The sequence below is a fragment of the Moschus berezovskii genome, chromosome 2 (assembly GCF_049115385.1).
Source record: "Moschus berezovskii isolate FMDL1 chromosome 2, NW_MosBer_1.0, whole genome shotgun sequence".
Lineage (NCBI taxonomy): Eukaryota > Metazoa > Chordata > Mammalia > Artiodactyla > Moschidae > Moschus > Moschus berezovskii.
The window spans coordinates 83,701,548-83,709,626 of record NC_142461.1 but is presented as its reverse complement, the minus strand read 5'-3'; the positions used below and the strand labels follow the sequence as shown (position 1 = coordinate 83,709,626).

The window sequence follows — 8,079 nt, the reverse complement described above, 5'->3', positions numbered from 1 at the left end:
GAAATAATCAGTTTAGAGAGAGGTAGAACAAGATGACCTGGGAAATGAAGCAGAAAACTGTACATAAATAGATGTCATGAGGAGTGAAGACTGCTTCCTAGTTGCTAACTTGTAGAAGACAGGCAATTAGGTGGTCTTTGCTAAAATCATCTCTGCTATGCATATGTAAATGGTTGATACTGTCTGTTACAAAATAATTTATGATATTGATCCCAGTCCTGAGAATGACTATAAATAATTGAACCGTGGCAACTCCGTTGTCATAGCTCTTGAAAGCTATTGAAGGTATGTTTTCTGCTCTAAAAGACTAGCTCTTTCTTGACTATAATTTTGAGGCTGTTTTTATTTGCAGAGCACAGGCATGATTACTATTGACCAATATATATGTTATTATATGAGTTCACTAATGACTAAATCAATACCATCGAAAATCTCTTGCTTTTTGATTCCATTATAAAACCAGATAATTTAAAGCATCATTGTTTATTTTTTTTTACTTCATGTACTTTAAAACAATGGTTATGCTATGTATCCTGAAAGGATTTTGTCTCTGACCTTGATGTTTTGAGATCTTCTCATTAAAAGAGTTTTAACTTTATAGTTTGAAAGGAAGGTAACAAATACTACATTTTTCAGGGAAGAGTTCATTATCTTAACTTAATGGTTTAAAACTAAACAGAAAAGAATTTATAACAGTTTTAAAATGAAAATGAAGGCTAAATAGAATAAATTTTGCCAAATTTAGTGATGTCAAAATGGTATTTTTTTTAAACTAAATTGTTTTGCCATATCTTGGAGATATGCTACCCAGTCAAAAATGGTTCTTTCTGCATAGACACAACCTCAGAGGTTAAAGCGTCTGCCTGCAATATGGGAGTCCTGGGTTCGATCCCTGGGTCAAGAAGATACCCTGGAGAAGGAAATGGCAACCCACTCCAGTATTCTTGCCTGGAGAATCCCATAGACAGAGGAGTCTGGTGGGCTACAGTCCACGGGGTCACAAAGAGTCGGACACGAGTGAGCAACTTCACTTTCACTTTCACAAAGTTATTCTCTTAAAAAAAAATCACAATTTTTCTGTCACAAATAGCTTTATTTATCTTTATTAGATAATTAATCTGTGAATATAATATTTCATTAACAACAATGGAGCCTTCCCTTAATATTTTATTGCCAGAGATATTTTCTTACTGTCAGTACATGTTTACCTCTCTTCATACTGAAAAGTATGCCATCTAGATTAGCATTTAGAAATTTTTTATTACCATTTAAAATTTATATCTTATGTTTTATTCATCCTTTTCTTTTTATATCTTTAGAGTGCTGGATTTTTTCAGTAATTGGAATTTGATCTTAAGTGTTACTACTTGTGTATTAGAATTATGAGTTTCACTTCTATTATATTGCCACCTTTGTTCTTGCACTTAAAATGTGGTAGTTTACTTTTTTCCCACTTTTGGGTCTGAATTTGAACAATTATTTCTTCTTTATTAAATCTGTTTAATATTTTTATACTTTGTAATGCTTAATTTAAAAGCCTCAAAGTCAAATAGTTCTTCAGATTGTAAATTTCTGAAGTAATCCTCTGAATATAAGTGCAAAATCAGGAAATTAAATTTAAAAAAGTTTTTTGTGGCCCTCATTTTCACAAACAACCTTAGAATTAATTTTAAACAGTCTCATTTCCTTATGAGACCCATTAAATTCCTATAGAATTTTTATGTATATATTTTCTTATTTTGTCTTCTAGTTTTTTCAAGAATTAGTATAAACTTGGGCTTCCCAGGTGGCACAGTTAGTAAAGAATCTGCTGCCAATGCAAGAGATGAAGGTTCTAGCCTTGTTTCAGGAAGATCTCCTAGAGTAGGAAGTGATGATTCACTCCAGTATTCTTCCCTGGAAAATTCCGTGGAGTGCCACAGCCCATGGCATCACAGAATCAGACACAACTGAGCACACACACAATATAAAACTGGATAAGAGTGCTCGCTTCGGCAGCACATATACTAAAATTGGAATGATACAGAGAAGATTAGCATGGCCCCTGCACAAGGATGACACGCAAATTCATAAAATTGGATAAAATGGTACAATCCTTGAAAACATGGTTAAGCTGTTCTTGGTAAATTTTCAATATTTAAAAATGCCTATCATCATGTGATTATGTATTGCAGTTACTCAGCACATTACTGAAACAATAATTTCTGTAAAATGTTATTAATTTGACTTCCAGGAACCATGTTTGAGGCATCATGAGCAGAGATAATTGAACATTTATTAACATCAGCCATTTTTATTCAATTTATATATTAACAATAATATTTAAGATTGACAGCAAAGTTGTGTGATTTAATTTTAGCAACTTAGAAATGTGGAAACAGTACATTTAAAAATTTTTGGTCATCTACTATTTAATAATTAAAACATTAGTTAGGCTATCTGCCTCAGTGCAAAAGCAACCTTTTTCCCCATGACTCTGTAATCAAAACCACTTTTGTTCTGTTCAGGTATTCACTTCAGAGGTTATAATTCATGGGTTGTTTAGAGATTTCCCTGACATGCGCTTCCTTTCAGTATAACATTTCTGCTGGGACAAAATCATGAATCACAAATTTTTATTGAATCAAATAAGAAACTGTGAACTTACTGAATCTGGCCCACACAGGAAAGTAATGTGTTTAGTGACATTAGGAAAGAATCCCAGTTGCTCTCTGCTACCAGGCACTTAAATGTAGTACTTTTAAATTCCTATCATTGTGATTGCTTTAAGTTACAAAGATTTAAAATAATAACAATCATTCACAAAGCCTCTCAGGGTTTAGAGCCTGTGTTATTATCACCCCCTTTTTATTATTCATTTTAGAGAATACAAATTAAAATAATGTGGCTTGGGTACTCCACAAACTATCCTATGATGAGAATTTAAACATAAATATGTCTTCAAATATGACTAAAATAATGCCAGATTTTCAAAATATTTACAAATTTACTCTTTACTTTTAACTTATTGAGAAATTAGTTAACTCCTAGTTTAGAATATTAATTTTGGAATCTGAAGACAATTTGCCTAAGAATTAAGGTACATCTTTTGTGACTGTGTTTTGACTTAGTTTTCCAAATCAATAATTGACATCAATTTTACCAATGTAGATATCTGTTTGGCATGAATATAAAATATATTTTGATTATTTCTAGCTTTCACTGTCTTTAAGGCATATCGTTTATAATTTGACATTTTGATTATGTCATTAAACAGCAACAGTATATGTTATATTCAGTCAACACAGACAGCATAATCAGATAAACTCGGTAATTCTCTTGTCATCAAATTTTATTAATGCTGAAAATCAACTTGAGTTCTATGAAATTATCCTCTCTTAGCTTAATAGAAATACTGTTGCTCTTTTTTTCACCATGTGTTTTGAACAGCACCTAAATATTCTTGATTCATCCTTTCAGCCATTCAATTATTCGTCCATTTATTGCTCATGTTGCTTATGGAAGAATGATTCTCAAACACTATTGAGTGCACAGGTGATCTGGGGAGTTTATAACCTTCCCCATTTTAGAGATTCTGTTTCAGTAATTGACAAACATAATCTGACCATTTTGAAACAGATTAACACAAAGACCATGCTGTCATAGGGAATTCAGCTCACTAACATCAGTCACTTTGAAAAATGTTAAAAAACAAAATTCAGGTGAGTAAATTTGAAGATCTAATTGTCTTGATTCAATGATTCACTGATCGGGCAGCATTCTATCTAGCAAATAGAAAGGGGTTCTCAAGTTCTGCAGAAAAAAAAGAAATGATTTTAGGGTCAGAGAGGGGCCAGAACAAATAAACCAGAGCAAAAGAAAATATTATTTCAGGAAGTTACTTTGCTTTAGAGAAAGACTTGAGTCTGTGCTGGTCAGGTAATTCAAGGTTGACTGGCTAAATATTACCTTCTTGGAAGAGGCTGAAGCTGCAGTTTGGTGAGGAGTTAAGTCTTGGTTTGCTGATGTGAGGTTTAGCAAATGAAGTCAATTTTTCCCTTTTTTAATAAAAAGATATTTATTTAGTGAAAAATGCTGTATTGCTTTTAATAACATGCATTTTGGTCTTCAAATACGTTTAAGATTTTTTTAAAGAGAGAATATATACATAAAGATTTTAGGACATGTGTAAAATAATCACTAAATAGTCATTGTTTAGTAGTTTCTAATAACCATAATTTTCAAATGCATATTATTTATCTTTATTTCAACATTATTTTTTCTAACTCTCTACCTTCAGAGTGAATAAAAAATATAAGTAATTTTACTTCTCTTCCTACATGTAGTATAACTTATTGTCAGCTGGTTGAAAGATAAATACTGCAAAATATAAATAAATATTATTAGACAATAAATATTTATAGTTCAATTTAACATGAATGTCTTATTTTTTGTCTTTTAAAAGTGATTCTATCTATTGCTATATTTAATTAGCAGTTTATCATTTTCAGTTTATCCCTTTTTCTAATTCTAGGAGTAAGTCATCAAAAATGTGGCAAAATATTAAGTTGGATTTTATATGTGTTCAGTTCTGATACATGCATACCATCTGGATTTATTTGGCATGAAAAATGAAAAGTTAAATAATCTTTACCAAACTAAAAGGTATTGAAGTATTCATGAAAGTTGACTTGTATCTTTCATCACTAACAAAATAAGAGCAAATAACAAGGAAAAATATCTGAAGGACTCACTGTGGGAAAAACAAACATATGAATAGTTAATAATGGGAGGAACAAGCAGGATTAACAGCTTTAGAAATATAGAAGAACTTTTGTATTAATTAAACCAAGCTTTGATATGTCTCATTAAATTTCAGTCACAGATTTAATTAACAGAAGCTAATTTAAACAGGCTTTGCATTGAGCATTGTCATAACGTTTAAAATCTGGCCAATGAACTTGAATTAATCATGGATATAAATTGTGTCACGTTCTCTGGGTGCCATAGAGATGAATGTCAGCTTGGTCTTATTTGAAACTTCATTAATGACCTCAGAGATGGAATAAATAGAGTACCAGTGAAATTCTGAGATGAGTTCAGATGGGCATATAGGGAAAGCCCCACTTTAAAAAAAAAAAAAAGTCAAAATTTGAAACTACCTTGACTGGGTAAAATCTTGGTAAGAACGTTAGTACACATATAATTTTCAAACTGTGATATACCTGAAGAAATTAATGGAAACTGTAGGTAACGGAGTATGGGTTTAATCTTTAAATGGCAGTTTTAAGATAGGTCAGTGAAAGGGAAAGTATTAGTTGCTCAGCCGTGTCCAACTCTTTGTGACCCCTTGACTTGTAGCCTGCCAGGCTCCTCTGTCCAGGAATTTTCCAGGCTAGAATACTGGAAAGGGTTGCCATTTCCTTCTCAGGGAGGTCTTCCTGACCCAGGGATCAAACCCAGGTCTCCTGCATTGGCAGGAGGATTCTTTACCCCTGAGCCACCAGGGAGGGTCTTAAGATAGGTCAGAGTAAACAGCAAATCAGAACAATTTATTCTAATTTCAGAGGAAAATAATTCCATAAATGTTACAGCTTTACAGTAAAAGCTTAATAAGTTAATAGTTCATATTGTGTATAGAAACATCCACATATCTATTTACAAAATCTACTTACACTTTTCTATATTTAATACTCTTCATATATCTACATTGTAGCTCCTCAGAGATTCAACTTTAAATCTTTTTGTCAACATTGACTAACTCACTACAAGACAGTTTTAGATGAAGTGGCATGACAAAAAGAGTAAGAACCATAAAGTCCAATTAAGTGGTAGAAAAGGATAAGAATTAGGAAAGAATAGCATTGGTATGACACATTTGGGAAAAGAGAGAAAGATGCTTTACCGGAATCATTTATATTTTCCAGAATGGTAAATAAATAGTAAAATATGATATTCAGAAAAATGTCAAAAAAAGAGTGGTAGAATGATGGAAATGGTAGCATTTACAAATAAAATCAGTTTGAAAGTAACTTTCACTATAAAGACTACCTTTTCAGAGCAAACAATTTTTTGTTTGTTTTGGCTGCACTGTGCAACATTGTGGGATCTTAGTTCCCTGACCAGGGATTGAACCTTTGATCCCTGCAGTGGGAGCATATTGTTTTAACCATGCCCAGAAAATCCCCAGAGCAAACAAATTTTAATCTCTAAGTTATAAGTTCAGTTGCCCTATTTATTATATTTATAGAATCCTTTTTGCTCTACTGATTTAAACATTTTTGTGGCATATAACGGGGATAATTCCATGACATTACATGTTCATTGTTTTTTTGAAAGTGTGTTTAGAACCCATCGGTTATTTGTCAGTTCTTGAGTGCTTTTTGCTTTAGGTAACTTCTGAAATTTATTTGGTACTCTAGAGTTGGTTCAGTTTTATAAAGATCATGTACTAATTATGCGTTTGTTTAGGGTATGGGGGAAAGCTCTATTTGTGATGTCATAGTAAATACATTTGAAAGAGTCCTGAATTATAAGTCTGGGGAGACAGATTCCATTAGTTAAGTCACTAACCTGGATGACCTTGGATAAATTGCTTAAACTCCTACATTTAATTGTAAAGTAGAGAGGAAGAATTAGATAATACTGCAAATCTAGGATTCTGTGGATGGAGACAAGTCTTTTGTCCCTCTTCTTCTCCTTTAAGGTTTAGTAAATATGGTTGATATTTCTAAGTGTACTGAAAAGAGAGGCATAGTATAACTAAATTACCCAGATTCTACTGTACAAATTTAATGGAAATGACTTAATTACATGTCAGCCCTCAAAACACTATATCAAGACAGTATAATTAATGTATTGAAAGTAGTCTGTATTTTTGAAGTTTAATGGGATTGAGAGTAATTACATGGATTTATAATAAATAGAATCCTAAATATGAAGATTAGAGCATAAGTACACAGAAGGTAAAGAGGGATTATTTTTTTAGGGTCTGTTATTATTAAAGCTTAAATTTCACATCTTGTATTTTAATTTTTCATATGGAATTTTGACAAATACCACTTGGAGGCACTCTTATACTGTTGTTCTGTACAACTTATAAGAATGTCATATAATGAAATTTTCAGTTTTTATTTCCTTTTTTAATTTTAATAATCACTTGGGGATGGGTAATTAACATTGGTTGTGGTCTTTAAACTTTGACATTATTCATATTTATCATCTTGTGATTTTTTACTGTTATAAATAATCTCCTGTTCTTCTAATAAAACAGATTCCATTAATTCCTATAAGAATGAAAGAAAGGTTTTAGGACAATACCTATCAGTTCATTTGAGGATAAATTTTGGTATAAAAACTAATGTGTCTTTCAAATTAGGAATTTTTGCTAAAATTGTGTTCATTTAAAGTTACTGTTATGCAAAGCAGAAATGTCAGTGAGGTCCCAGAGAAAATATTGATGGGAACTAATCTCATCAATCATTTAAATATTTTTATGGGGAATATATTCAATTAACAGGATTTTAATAACATCAAATGGAATACATCAACATGCACAGGATATACATTAAAATGGGTTTGCACAGGAAAGCTAAAGTTTATAGCTACTAACTTTTGGTAAGAAGTTTTTAAAGATATGAAATAATATTATTTGAGGTGTTCTCATTTGTATAACATTTTATAACATTAATTTATTTAAAAAATAATTATAAATTCCTTTTACATATGCAAAGTATATGTATTGTTAAAAGTTCATGCCCTTTTTTGTTTCAAATATATTTGGAAGATACCAAATATCACATAAGGAAGCATATGTGTGTTACCTCTTTTCTACTTTTCTGTGAACCTAGAATGTACAAAACAGTGCAATAGAAGTAATCTTTATTTTTTTTCACATAAGACATTTTAATGCTTTTATTAGGAATGATGTCATTGTAACATGCAAACTATAAAACTAAAATGTTAATTTTTATCAAAGTTTGATTAATTAATAATAGACAGTATATTAAAACGGTATGCTTGCCTTACATGAAATGAGTAAATAATAACAATTAGATTTCATCTGTATGTTAATAGGCTAGAGCTTGAAAAACTTAGAGA

At 31.2% G+C, this 8,079-nt stretch overlaps 1 non-coding gene across 1 annotated transcript; it reads left to right on the top strand.

The window, feature by feature from the left end:
* The first annotated feature begins 1,982 nt into the window (after nt 1-1,982).
* LOC129538802 (U6 spliceosomal RNA) lies at nt 1,983-2,089 on the top strand. The gene has a single exon (XR_008682337.1). It is a non-coding gene; the product is annotated as a U6 spliceosomal RNA (small nuclear RNA).
* Nucleotides 2,090-8,079: the final 5,990 nt, after the last annotated feature.